This window comes from Pyrus communis, chromosome 10 (assembly GCF_963583255.1).
Source record: "Pyrus communis chromosome 10, drPyrComm1.1, whole genome shotgun sequence".
Lineage (NCBI taxonomy): Eukaryota > Viridiplantae > Streptophyta > Magnoliopsida > Rosales > Rosaceae > Pyrus > Pyrus communis.
Genome location: NC_084812.1, coordinates 25,688,068 through 25,702,945, shown reverse-complemented (window position 1 = coordinate 25,702,945; position 14,878 = coordinate 25,688,068). Strand labels below are relative to the sequence as shown.

The window sequence follows — 14,878 nt, the reverse complement described above, 5'->3', positions numbered from 1 at the left end:
ATATAAGGAATGCAGTTTTGTATTCTTGTAGGATTGTAATAGGGCAATCTATGTTTAGTATAAAAACATAAGCCACTGCTCTCACAAAACATTGGCTCAATATTGAACTAAGACCTATTGTTAGTTTGAGTACTTTTGGTTTTGCAAGAGAGGAGAAGATGCACTGTTTCGAAGTTGGCTTTGGCTTCTTCTTCTACCATTTTTACGGGTTAGTTTGTCATTGTGTTTATCGAATTGTGATTTTAATACTTATATAAATTTGTGGTTCATGAGCTTAGTCTCTTAACTTATATTTTTGATAAGTTTAGTCTTACAAATACGCCAAAGAGCAAATTGCTCCCAATTTCCCTTGTTTCTTACATTGTAAATTATATTTCATGTAATGAGAAACCAGTATTGCTACTCCGAGGACGTTGGCACAACTTGCCGAATCTCGTAAATATTGTGTCTTGTATACATTTCTCGCCACTTTATATATTTCGTATATATGTGCAACATATGTTCCAACAAGATCCTTAACATGTAGCTCAAACAGTAACAGAAGAAAAATGTTTACAAAATCTACTTGTGCGCAAATTTTTTTCATGCTTCGCTCTCTATTTCTATCTAAAAACTTGGACCTAACATTGAGACCCTAAGATTTGAATTATGGACCAACCACTGCCGCAAGTGTTCTCTTTTGGTCTAGCATATAACTGCACAACAATTGGATCAACCACCTAAAGTTCGACCATACATGTACCCAGATTCAGGTTATTCCAAACTTACCTTATAAAAGTAACTAAATATTACTGCCACATTATTATGCGATTCTATTTTAATTTTAGTCTCATAACCACATCATCTTTAGGATAATTGGTAACATTAGTTGGTGGATTGATGATTGGTAGAAATGACTTCAACATTTCAAAGGCGAGAAATGAGTATGAAGCACCGACCAAAACATGCTGTATTTTATCACAAAAAATCCGAGCGCAATCAGAAGTACATTTTATCACGAAAAAGTGAGCAACGATCAATATAAATTGTAATTTATAAAATCACATATAAAACAAGAAGTGCTCTTTCCTTTTTCCTTTCACCTCTGCCACGAGTGGCCGACCATGACTTAAAAAGAAAGAAACACTTTTTGGGTCAATGCATGTGAAAGACCCATTTTATAATTATTTGTAAATTTTCCTGGAAATAGATGAGAATGACCCATTAGACCAAAAAAGAATATAGGAATGACCTAATTAAATATTTACCCCGCACACAGACATTAGCAATGCAGCTAGCAACGAGCTGTTTGTCCATCGATCCACATCAATGGCTCTTGTGAGAACATCTAAAGGAACCTCCTCTGATTCCAAAACTTTTCGGGGTTATCGCCACGACGTGTTCTTGAGCTTCAGAGGCGACACTCGCAAGACTTTTACCGACCACCTGTACACAGCCTTGAACAACGCAGGATTTAACACGTTCCGAGACGACGATGAACTTGAGAGAGGAGAAGATATAAAGCCAGGACTGCAGAAAGCGATCTGGCTGTCACGAACTTCTGTTGTCGTGTTTTCGAAAGATTACGCGTCATCCAGATGGTGCCTTGATGAGCTTGTGTTGATCCTTGAACGCAAGAGGACTACCGAGGACCATGTAGTTTTACCAGTCTTCTACGATGTCGATCCGTCCGACATGAGGAAGCAAACGGGAAGTATTGGAAAAGCATTTGCTCGACACCAGAAAACTCAGTCGCCAAAAAAGGTGAAGGGATGGAGGGAGGCAGTTGCAGAGGTTGCAGATTTAGCAGGCATGGTCTTACAAGCTGATGGGTAACTTTCATTTTCTCCATTTCTCCTCGTTCTTCAGTTAATTTGATAATATGATCCGTAGGGACCTTGATTTTTATATTTTTTTTTATTCAACCTCAGTAAATAATAATCCTAATTTCGGTCAACTGAAAGAAATCACACTTGACTGAACTTAAGGATTAGTCATTTTCCATGTTAGTCTACTGGTTTGCAGTTGCTTAAATTTTTTCAAAAGCAGGTGTGGAAAAAAGTTGGTATGTAATTTCTATGCTGTAGTCCTTTTATTCTTTTTTAAGTAAAGGTCATCAACATTTGTTTGATTTATTAATTATCTAAATTCCCCAATTCAGTATTCATTCATCCAATACTTCTGTGAGACATAACATGTTTGATTTACTTTTGTACATTCTTAGGTATGAGTCAAAGTTTATCGAAAAAATTGTTAAAGTGGTTGGAGACAAGTTAAGTCACACACCATTGAGTGTTGAACCAAAATTGATTGGAATCGAATCTCAAGTCAAAGACATCAATTTGTGGTTACAAGATGGATCAACCGATGTCGGTATACTGGTTGTGTACGGCATGTCTGGAATAGGGAAGACAACCATTGCAAAACATGTTTACAATTCAAACTTTAGAAGCTTTGAAGGAAGTAGTTTCATTGAAAATATCAGAGAAACAGCTGATCGACCAAATGGCTTAGTTCAAATACAAAAGCAACTTCATTCTGATATTTTGAACGGCAGAGAAGTGAAAATACATGGTGTTAGTGAGGGACTAATAAAGATTGAAAGAGCCATAAGCTCTAGAAGAGTGCTTCTTGTTCTTGATGATGTGGACCATATGGACCAATTAGATGCAGTACTAAAGATGAAAGATCGGTTTTATCCGGGAAGTAAGATACTTATAACAACTAGGCGTGAAAGGTTGCTAAAGGCACATCAAGTTACAAAGGTGCACAAAGTTGGAACTTTGTATTACAATGAGTCATTAGAGCTTTTCAGTTGGCATGCTTTTCGCCAGGACCATCCCCTTAGAGGTTACATGGAATATTCAGAAAAGGTTGTACAGTACTGCAACGGACTTCCATTAGCTCTAAAAGTTTTGGGCTCTTCTTTATCAGGGGAAAGTATAGATGTATGGGAAAGTGCATTGGAGAAGCTAAAAGCTATCCCTAATGGTGAAATCATGAATAAACTAAGAATAAGCTATGACAGTTTACAAGATGACCATGACCGGAAATTATTCCTCCACATTGCTTGTTTTCTAATAGGAAGGAACAAAAGCTACATTGTTAGAATACTCAATGGATGTGATTTCTATACAATCGTTGGGATTCAAAATCTGCTTGATCGATGCTTGGTGACAATTGATGGATGCAACAACGTGCAAATGCATGACTTGATCCGTGACATGGGAAGAGAAATTGTTCGACACGAATCAGAAGAGCCTGGAAAACGTAGTAGACTATGGTGCCACAAGGATTCTTTCGAAGTATTGAAGGAAAAAAATGTAAGAAACATGCCTTTTATGTCTATATATGTATTTCTTCTTGTGAAAATTATCCATATTAATGTTTCCTTTTTATCTTTTAGGGTACAAAAAAAATCCAAGGTCTTGTCCTGGATATGCATATGCACCCTGCAAACAGTTCAATAAACACAAATGTGACAGTCTTGGAAACCAATGCATTTGAAGGGATGCGCAATTTACAACTATTGCATCTTAGTCATGTACGACTGGATGGATGTTATGCAAATTTCCCTACAGGATTAAGATGGTTATGTTGGCTTCAATTTCCTTTGGATTCTATACCTATTGATTTTTCTTTGGAGAAAGTGGTATTTCTTGAAATGCAATATAGCAGCTTGAGACAAGTCTTCAAAGGAACAAAAGTACGCTTATCAATTTCTTTTTCCTTCTTTCTTTAGGTTTTAATTCTTTAACTCCTACACAAATAAATTTTTCTTTGTTTGTTTTTATTGTCCACAGGTTCTTCCATCGTTGAAGATCCTTGATGTGAGCCATTCTCGTGGCCTCACTGAAATCATGGACTTCTCACATTGCCCCAGTCTAGAAGAATTGATTCTTGTAGATTGCACAAGCCTGATTGTTGTTCATGAATCCATTGGAAACCTGGAGAGACTCGTGTACTTGAATATGACGAATTGCAAGAATCTTAGGATGCTTCCGAAGAGCATGTGTATGCTTAAATCACTTGAAACACTCATTTTATCTGGTTGCTCAAATCTTGATGAGTTTCCATTCGAGATGATGCAGAGGATGGAGTCTCTGAAAGTGTTTAAAGCCGATGGAATTCCAATACGTGATGTATGGCCAGAAACAAGTTCAAGTATCTTGAGTTATTTTCCATGCTCTTTGGTAACGTTGAATCTCAGTAGGTGCAGTCTTTCTGATGATGCATTTCGTGGGGATTTAAGTAATCTATCCTCAATACAAAGACTATATTTAGATGAGAATCCAATTTGTACTCTGCCAGTTTTCATCAAGGGTTTGATGAAGCTCAATTATCTCTCTTTTCGGGGTTGTAAGAAGCTCGATTCGCTTGTGGGGTTGCCGAAAGTACACACAGCGGATCTTCCAGTGATGGATTTATTCGGATGCATGTCATTAAAAAAAAATAACATATCAATCCGAGTTTGTACACGGTGTCTCTGTGGGGGACAACTACAATCTAGTTGAGTGGGAGTATTGGTACAAGTTAGAGCCTATTGATAGAGTTGATGTGGAAATGATCAAACTTTTGAGCTTGTTCAACATAGGATCCATGCCAGCCATTAGAATGAACCATTCATACGTAAATCCCTCGGATAGATTGAGTCCCGTCCAGGTACGCACCCCTCTCTTTCTCTCTCTCATAAGTCATATATATTTATAATGGGAAGTAAATGACTTAGTAATGTTGTGATGATCGTGGAAAATGCACAGGGACTGTATCAATTTGGTATATTCAGCACATTTTTTGTTGGAAATGAGGTTCCAGGCCGGTTCAGCTATAAAAGTGCCAAGTCTTCTATATCTTTTGTGGTCCCTTTACTCCCTGCTACTTACAAAATCCGAGGCTTGAACACCTTTGCTACCTATGAAACCAAAAAGGATTCTAATAATCACAATTGTAGTCTGGATCGTCCAATAATGACTAAAGTGAGTAACAAGAGCAAGGGTCTGAAGTGGATCTATGCCCCACTGTTCTACGGAATTCCAGGAGAGGGTGAAGATATGATATGGTTAAGCCATTGGAGGATGGAGAGTGAAACAATTTTACAATGTGGAGATCAAGTGGTTGTTTTGGTAGCGGACGGATTTCCTGAGCAGTTTCGGGTAAAGGAGTTTGGTGTCGAGCTTGTGCAAGAGCACCAGAATAATATGATGATAAGTACTCAACATAACACCAAATCAGATCCTCATTATCCATTTGTCATCAGTGGAGATTTGTCGATGTGGGAGCATAACCCAGGAATATACGTCCTTGGTTTCCCTAAAGAATATGTTGGAAGAATAATTAATCGCAAAACGCGGAGAACGTTTAATCGCCTCATCATGGACGCAGATGAAGAAGACACAGGTATGCTATGTTTTATTGCAATGAATTATACTCCATCCAAACACTTCCAAGCCCATCTGTATTCAATTCAAAAACATAAATTTTATGTTATTTGTATGTTTTTCAGGCAAAGAAGAAGGGCAAGAGGGTGAACCTGATTACACAATTGCAAGGATGAGGGCTGCCAGCAATAACTGCACCCTCAGAGGCTGGAAGCTGCTCCTCACAGTTGCCGGCTTATTTTTCACGCTTGCTCTTGTAGTTTGGTCCTCCATCTCTCAGAAAAAGAAGCGACAGTAGTCCACGGGCCATCCATGAGTTTGTAATTTTACTTGATACAGACATATCTTTGGATTCTCTCCTTGCTTTCAAGATGTTTTCTGCCTTCAAAATATCGAAGTTCAAATGTGTTCAACATCATCAAATATTGCATAAATACAGCATAAAATACATCCAACATTATCGATACTTAAGAATTTTTCTTACCTGCCACTGATTGCATAACATCTCGTACCAGAGAAAATAAACAGATCGTTGTATGTATACTAGTAGTAAATAACTGGAAGAAAAAAATTGATTCTACACATATAAGGAAAGGACTTTGACATAGGCAATACCGAGCAAGAATCAATTTTTCGAATTGGGGGAAAACGGGAAAAGCAAGAATATCGTATTTGCTTATAAATGTCAAATTTACAGATATGGATTGTCATTTACAACAAAATCATGCTCGGCTCCCATTGAAAAATTACATAAATTACATAAATATTAGTACAACAAATATTAGAATAATATATCATATAAATTAACAGCTAACAATTTCTTGGCCTGAGATCTAAGGACTATACAGCTGATTCAGCCTTGCATTGCTACTACACTACGGAAGCTGATTTCTGCATATTCAACCCGAACAAATTATTGAGCTCAGGAAGCATAGGAGAAACGGCCATGGTCTTTGGAGCCATGAAATTTACTGTGTTCTCATAAACATTGTACCTGCAAAAGCATAATGCAATAAACCTTCAACAATCTGGCCTAGTTTGCTCAACGGTGCTCCAAGATATTCCAAAACAAAATCACAGCAATTTCACATAGGAAACCGAAGAATCTATTGATACCTTATCATGCGACTCTTAGGGGCTCTCTATCAACAATCTTCCTCTTCTTAGCATGCAACTTTTTCTAAGAATAAAATGTTGTCTCTGCGGATAATCAAATAAACAATAGAAGTTCAGGATCAATTAGGTTGTGATTGTTAACGGAAGTAACTGTTGGCTTGTTCCATTTTTAAAGTTACAAAAACACAAACACTTGAACAATAGAAGTTCAGGATCGATTAGGTTCCAAGCCCCATATAAGCTGAGACAATACACTATCATTGACTTCAATAGCTGCAGATACAGATTGTTTGAATGAAACTTTCCTCTTGACTCATACTTCATTACTTAAAGTTGGTTAGACGAGTCCAAATTGTTTGAAAATCATGTTCATCCACTCTATATATCGATAGCAGCAAATTAATAAGGATACCGGACATCACTTGGGAGGATACAATCCTTAACAATTTCAAAATCCACACTTTTTACATGCAATCTGATTGCATGTGTTTTGAACTACAGGAAATCTTATAGATTAGGTAAACCATATCGCATATCAAACCTTTTATTTATTAAGAAAAACCTTATAATTACTAAAATATATAAACCTCCTTTGGACTTAAATGACTTAGAGATTGCCTTTTCATCAGGAAGAAGAAGGTATGGGAAAATTTAAACTCAGAGAAGAAGGTGACTATACCTTACATGAAAACTATTAAGACTACATACAAGAGAAATTGTGATGATCCAATCCAATTTGAAGTTCAATAAGGAGTATGATACACTAATTAGAAATTTGTATGACAGATATAATTACTCTTTCTCCACCAAGAACTAGTGCAGAGGTTAGAATTTGAGAATCGTAACTACCTTGAGCAAGAACAGCCACAATGAGTTCGTTTCCATGCTCGGTTTGAATTCTCGTCCCGAAATGCTGGACTTCAAAGAAGTAAAGATTCTCTATCTCCTTGTCGATGTTGCCCTTGCCCCTCAAACACCTCTCTTTCTCGTGTGTAAAAACTTGCCCCTTCTCCTCTTCGTCGTCTTCCTCCGCTGCTCCTCATTCTCTCTCCGCTTCTCCTGCTTTCTCCTCTGCTTAATGTAGTCGTCACACTTTTCTCTCACATTGTTGCTTCTGCCACTCCTCAAACCCTCGCTGGTGTTTGCGTTCGTGCTTGCACTGCTTCAGCTCCGTGGCTTTTGTAGCAGTGGATATTACACCAGTAGTTGACTTGAACGTGGCCACCATTCCTACATGTACATCCTCAGGGGACAGGCCGGCAGCCAAAAAATAAACCTGGATCGTGGCCAGCAGTATTTAGTTAGTGATTCTTCTTCTCTCCGCAATTAATGTTCTGCAACTTGATTAAGTTCAAGTCTGCATTATTCTACTTGATTAATGTTGTGTGTTATTCTATTTGTTTAATTCTCGTGTTGGGATTTTTATATTTTAAGGGACACTTGCAACTTAAGGGACACTCCGCACAAAATATATAAACATACTATGCTAGTTTACTCTAGAAGACCCAGTCTAACTATAGTTAGTAGTAGTATAGATTAGTTAGATTCGTAAAACAGAAGACGAGCCCTTGCTTGATGTTATATTAGTAAAGCATTAGCCCCTATAGAGAAGGGCTCTCTTCTGGATAGCCGATGCGTCAAGAATTGGCTGAAAAATGAAATTTTGGTTTTGCCCATGGGTTTGTTTTCTATTTATAAGACTTTAATTTTTTTTCTTATTATATTGTATTTTGTCATTTTCATTAAATTTCAAGCTTTTTATATTAAATAAAGTTATTAGATGATTTTTTTTTTGTTAAAATAAGCTTAACTCAAACGCTTTTAATGAAAATTTTCAAAACAATTTGGCCAAATTTAATTGCGCAATATTTAAATATAAAAAATTTAGAGTGAACAACTACATTTTTAAATTTCCAAGAACAATTATTTCCATTTAATTATTTATTTTCTTGAAAATTTTATTTTATGAAATGAATAAACTAACCATAGACACATAACGGTGAGCAAAAACAAACGAAGAAACAGTGGCATGAACCTTCAATTATCCTTTATATATATATAAGTGTTGTAATCTTATAAGTCATTCAATGTGTGGATGGCTAACCCACTACAACTCTACATATTTGTCCACTAATCCACTTGCTGCCTCATCCTTCCATATAAAATCACACACAAAAACACAAAGCCTTACGGTTGAAAAGAGAGAAAAGAAAGAAGGAAGAAGAGAGGAAGAAGAGAGAAGAGAAGCCACAAGGCTCACAACATAGAGAAGAAAAAGATAGGGAAGAATAGAGAGAGTTATCTTTGTAATCTTATTACTTCAGATTATAAATGAAAGCATCACTGCTGCTCCGAGGACGTACACTAATCACACTGACTGTAGAGGAATCTTATAAATTTTGTGTCTTGTTTATTTATTCCACTGCACACACCGTCGATTTACAACACGTTATCAGCACGAGAAGCTCTCGTATCAGTGGAAAACACAAAGCCACAAATCCTATTCACCTATGTTGTCTGGAATCTCACAGATAAGAAAATCTTTTCATTTCATCATAAAATCTTTGTACTACTGATTTCCCTAAAGCAAATATATATATATATATATATATATATATGTTGTTGCATGATTGTATATCATCCTTTGCAGAAGCAAAAGAGTATAGACTCAAAATTCGTAAAGAATTTGACAGCCATGTAAACAGCCTCAGAACTCCAATTTGCAGACCTCGGATTGAAATACTTTCTTCTTCAAAGTTGTTCATCCACCCAATACTTACAACATATCAAATTTTCAAAACATTCCAACGGTGCGATCATCGCAGATGCCTGAAATACCAAATCAGTTTCCAATTTCCACAGAAAAATGGACAGGCACCTTATGAGTACCAAAACTCCATTTCAGTAGATCAAATCGAAAATGTCTCTTCACGAAAGTTGTTCAATATCTTCTTATTCATATCATACTAAAATTTGAACTAAATATAACGGTTTGATCTTCTCATAAGTTACAGACACTCTTGACTCCAAAACTTATGGGAACCGTTTCGACTTTTTTGAAATTCATTGGAGGAGGAACAACAATTGGAACTTATTGTTACTATTACTTCATGAGTAACTTAAAGGACTTAGAGTTGTGAAATGAAATAATAATAATAAAGAATGAAACAAAAGAAGTGGTAGACCAAGAAAAAGAAAAAAGCAAAAGATAAGGACTTAATCATTGTATTTTCTGTTTTGGCATATTTATGTGCATGTTGTTGGTTTAAAGCCCTATCACAAGTTTTATTTATTTATAATGTGCAGAATTATTACCCTTTGCTTTAAAGCTTTGATATTTAAGTGAATGGTGCTGAATCAAAGCCCTTGTCACAAACTTTATTTACTTAAAAACAATTTATTTATCATGACTGGAATTACCATCTATTGCTTTAATTTATTTATTGTACTTCTTTTTATTACGATGAGTGCATATTGGACCCGAAGTTCCTTGATCAGATAAGAACCTAAAGTTTCTTGATCCTCATCACATAAAATGATTGGACTTAAAGCTCCATCATGCAAAAAGATCAGGCATGAAGCCCCAAGATCCTCAAGATCGGACATGAAGTTCCTTGATGAGTACCTTAAGTTTGAAGAGCCGAAGTGCCACAACTTAATTGTAATAAGGGACATAAGAGTATCAGTCCACAAACTATTAAATAAGAACCAGAAGTTCCTTGATGTATGTAAATGATGATATAATGCATATTCGCTGGAGAGTTTACATCTCAAAATCTTGATGATTATTGCATATCAATGGGAATTGATGTTAAACGTCATGTTCCTCATGTCCATACCCAAAAATGGTTTAGCAGAAACATTTATTAAGCGGATGAAATTGATTACACGCGTTTTACTCATCAAAAAGAAATTGCAAGTTTTTCTACATGTGGACATACCATTATACATAATTCACTATTAAGTTTGGTTGAGACCAGTTACCAACCATCAATATTTCTCAGTACAACTCGTGTTTGGGCACCAGCCAAACATTACACATGTACCAGTTTTTTATTATGTTATATGTGTCTATTGCACTGCCACAATGTATAAAAATGAGGCATGAAGGCAAACTGAAAATTTATGTTGAATTTGATTCACCATCTATCATTCAACATTTGGAACCCTTGGCTGAGGACATGTTTACCGCGCGGTTTGTAGAGTAAGATTTTGATAGGACAGTTTTATCGCCGTTGGGGGGAGAAAATAACATCCTTCCAGAAGAATGATGAGAAAATATCATTTCAGAAGAATAAAGAGAATTTGTCTTATTTTGATTCATGAAGCAATCAATATAAAAATGAAGTGAGAATAATTGAATGATGCAACGATATGCAAATCAAATGCCAGATGCATTTAATGATGCAACGAAAGTAATAAAATCACATATACTTGTTGCAAATGTGCCTACATGAATTGATGTTCCTGTTGGACAAAATAATGTGGTAACAAATCTGTTACACGCCTGAAACGTGGTTGACCTTTAAATTCAAAAGGTTCAATACTTTGAAAGAAGAAGAATATGACACTATTGAACTATTGCATTCCCAAAGCATAACTGTTGCATGCCGGAAGCATGACAGTCACTGTATAAATACATGTCCCAAAAAGGACAATCCGCAGACATGAGAATGTTGATGTCTCATGTATGAAGCATGATAGACATATAGGTTCCAATGACTCAACTCCCGGAAGTGGAGATTAAAATCCCAGCTCTATAACGCTCTAAAGGAGGTTATGATCCGCATTCTCTAAATTATGACAATTTTGAAAGAAATAGTGTAATGTCCTTGAAGAGTCAATGGATATCCAAAGAAATGAAAAGCTTTTATGCATGTGCATACACATGAGAATATGAGATCAATGATTGATGACAATCAATGGTAATTTTGGTTTTTACAAGTAGCTACTAAATTCATCAATGAGCTGTATTAATATTGAGTCACGTTCTTTTGTTCATTGACAATAGGAAATATTATTTGCCAAAGATGGAGAAAGGCAATTCCATTACAATCTTGTAAGAACATGGAAAAATGGACCTATATACATGTGCCAAAAGATGTTGAACCAAATGAGGTTACATATGGGCATTTGTAATACAATGAATTACACTCACATGATATGACACAAGATTACTAATTGAAACCTGAAATTATGCCCTTATAAACAAGTTCATATGAATAGAGAATTATATACGAAGGGTTATGAGTCTCCCACATCATATTTCCATAAGTAAATCTCTCAAATATACATGGAAGTAAGTTGCTCTGTATAAATTCCAAATGAAAATATGTCATGAAGTGTAGAAAATCCCTAATGCTCCGTTTGGATACAGTAAAATAAAACAGAATTTCACTTAAACTAGGGAATTAGGATGGGAAAGCAGTTTTCCCACGTTTGGGAACCTTCCTGCGAGAGAAACAGCAATTTCTACGGGAAAAAAAGGGGAAATTGGGGATGAAGATTACCGAGTTTAATTTCCATCTAAATAGGTGGAATTTCACAATTCCAACAACAGAGAGAATCCCAAATCCATCGGGGGGAAATCTTGCAGGCGCCAAATTTTGCAGATTAGGGCGCCAAACTGGGAGTAACCGCCAAAGTTCACAGTAAAAAGGGCTCTCACCAATCTTCGAAGGGATTCTCGCTCGTGCGCTCGTGCTTCATCTTCTTCCTTCGTTCTAGGTCAGCCTCTTCCCTCTTCTCTCTTCTGTCTTGAATTATTTTAAGCTTTTTGGGTATACTCTTTATAGCAATTGTGAATTTTGGTGATAGTCATATGCTTGGTGTGCTTATGAATTTTTTTTATCCGATTGACAACATCTTTAGTTCCTGCTACATATCTTCTGCGTTTAGGGTTCGTAGGAATTTATCCGCTTCTATTTTCAAGCTGTGGTCTAGGTTTTGCAAACCTGCTTTTCCCCAAAACTGATGATTTTTGTATGAATTTGAAGGAGGTTGGGTTTCAGTTATATCTGATTGACTTGCTTTTCCCGAAAACTTATGATATTTGTATGAATTGGAAAATTTGTAGCTTAGAATTACACTGTGTTTGGATGGACAACAGATACTTTTGAGGGACAATTAAACGAATGAAATTATACATGGATGTTTGGTGTCATATTCATGGGGTCAGAATCTTGTGGCGGTTGGTATACTACAATCTTCATGTTTTCGGGGTTTCCACGGTCTGTATTCTCTGACCACCTCGCCTTCAACTCTGCTCTTTTTGCCTGTGTAAACTGAAAATGTTCCAACAATTACCGTATAGTCAAATTCCAGTTAAACCAAGAGTACTTTTTAATTAGAGGTGAGGGGCCAAATTAGCCAAGAGGCAGGGACTTACAGAAATCAACAGGGGCCTGTATCTCATGTATAGTACTACTCGAGCCCTCCATAGGACTAATAATACCTTTTGGATCAACAGGGGCCGGTATTTCATGGTTTTCAAAGGGTAGGACTCCTCGAAATACCATTTGAGGTGTGGAGGATGGTGAAACAAAAAAGTTTTGAACATCATTTGAGGTTAAATTCAAAAGATCTTCAAAAGGTATCCTGATGGCATACTATCACATGAGAAAGACATTTTGGAGAGGAGATTTAGGGAGAGATAGAACTACTTTGTGAAAGGAATAGAAGCAAGAGTACAAGGACCGATGGAGAGACTGTATAAAGATGTAGGGAACAAATGCTAGTTCTAAATTTATAGCGAAGAAGGAATCTGCATAGAAGGCAGGCACATTAGGCACGGAGATGTTTTGGAAAAAAAAAAAAAAAAATTATTGCGGGCCTTCATTTGGATAAAGGATTGCCAATTAGGAAAGTTGACGGGCCAATAAAATGCTTAGAGAGGGGGAGGGGGGAATTATCTACACACCGTGTCCAACTGCTTGGCAAACTACTGATTTAGCTCCTTGATACAAGATGAATCTCCAATTAAGTATGGATGAAAGTCTGCGTAAGCTAAATAGATGCCATCCCCTGCAAGTTAAGTAGGGCTAAAAGCTCATAAATATGAAAAGGCAGAAATAGTGAGCTTGAATGTGGAATTCCTAAGCAGAAAAGTGAACATGCATTCCTCCTTTAGTTGTGCACAAATCACATAATTATTCTCATGTCTCTAATGCACAGTTCCAGAGGTCTTAATAATTAATACATTGATCATGTCTTTAATGCAGTCATGGATGATGCTGCTCCTAGTCCGAATATCTTTAATTTGAATGTGACTTGTATTGCTACTCTTTTGGTTAAAGCAGAAAGTTGCATATCCCATAACTGTTGTTGCATGTCACATTATATCTTTGTTCATATATTCAAACAGGTATGGAAAATACTGATGTTGTAGACATGGTAACGAGGTTAAAGCGAAAGCGTGCTATAAATGAAGAGGAAAATAGGAAAAAGAGGAAAATTATTGTCGGTACGATTATATATGTTATTGTCATTGTCATGCATTGGTATAGTAAGAGTGTTCTTCTCAAAGAACCTTCAAATGATTGGGATCAAGAAAGACAATCTTTCCTCGGCCGATTGTTTAATGGAAAAGATTCAACTTGCATTGAACAATTAAGAGTTAGCAAGAGTGCATTTAAACGGTTATGTGAAATTTTACAAGGGATTGGTGGATTAGTTCGCACTAGACATGTGTCCATTGAAGAATCTGTTGCAATTTTTTTGCATATATTTGCCCACAACTTGAAGTTTAGAGTCGTCGGTTTTCACTATTATCGTTCCAAGGAAACAATTAGTCGGCAATTTCACAATGTGTTGCATGCAATGATGAAAATAAGTCAAGAATATGTGAAATATCAACCATGCATTATTGGTAATTCTGAAAGAGAGAAGTGGCGGTGGTTTGAGGTAATTCTGAAATGCATTAGTTGTTTGTTTGATATCTTCACTGGCTTTTTAGACTTTAATCTTTTTTTCATTGTATGAAATTTTTATTTAGAATTGTCTTGGAGCACTTGATGGAACTCTCGTTCCGGTAACAATAACGGCTGAGGAAAGACCAAGATATCGAGATAGAAAGGGTGATATATCCACTAATATGTTAGGAGTTTGTGGTCCAGATTTAAGATTTTTTTATGTGTTACCTGGATGGGAAGGCTCTGCATCTGATGCTCGTGTTTTGCGTGATGCTTTACATAGGAGTAACCGGTTTCATGTTCCAAATGGTAATGTGTGATACCAATTAGTTCTATGTTAGAAAAACAAAACTTTAAAATGTATCTAAAGTTGTTCTCTAAATTTTTATTGTAGATAAGTATTTTCTTGTGGATGCTGGCTATACTAATGGACCGGGGTTTTTAGCACCTTACCGTGGAACTAGATATCACTTGAAAGAGTGGGTTGGAAACCGT

The 14,878-nt window shown here is 36.3% G+C and overlaps 1 pseudogene; it reads left to right on the top strand.

Annotated features, from left to right (window-relative positions):
- The first annotated feature begins 1,226 nt into the window (after positions 1-1,226).
- On the top strand, positions 1,227-5,673 carry LOC137747229 (disease resistance protein RUN1-like; annotated as a pseudogene).
- The last annotated feature ends 9,205 nt before the right edge of the window (positions 5,674-14,878 follow it).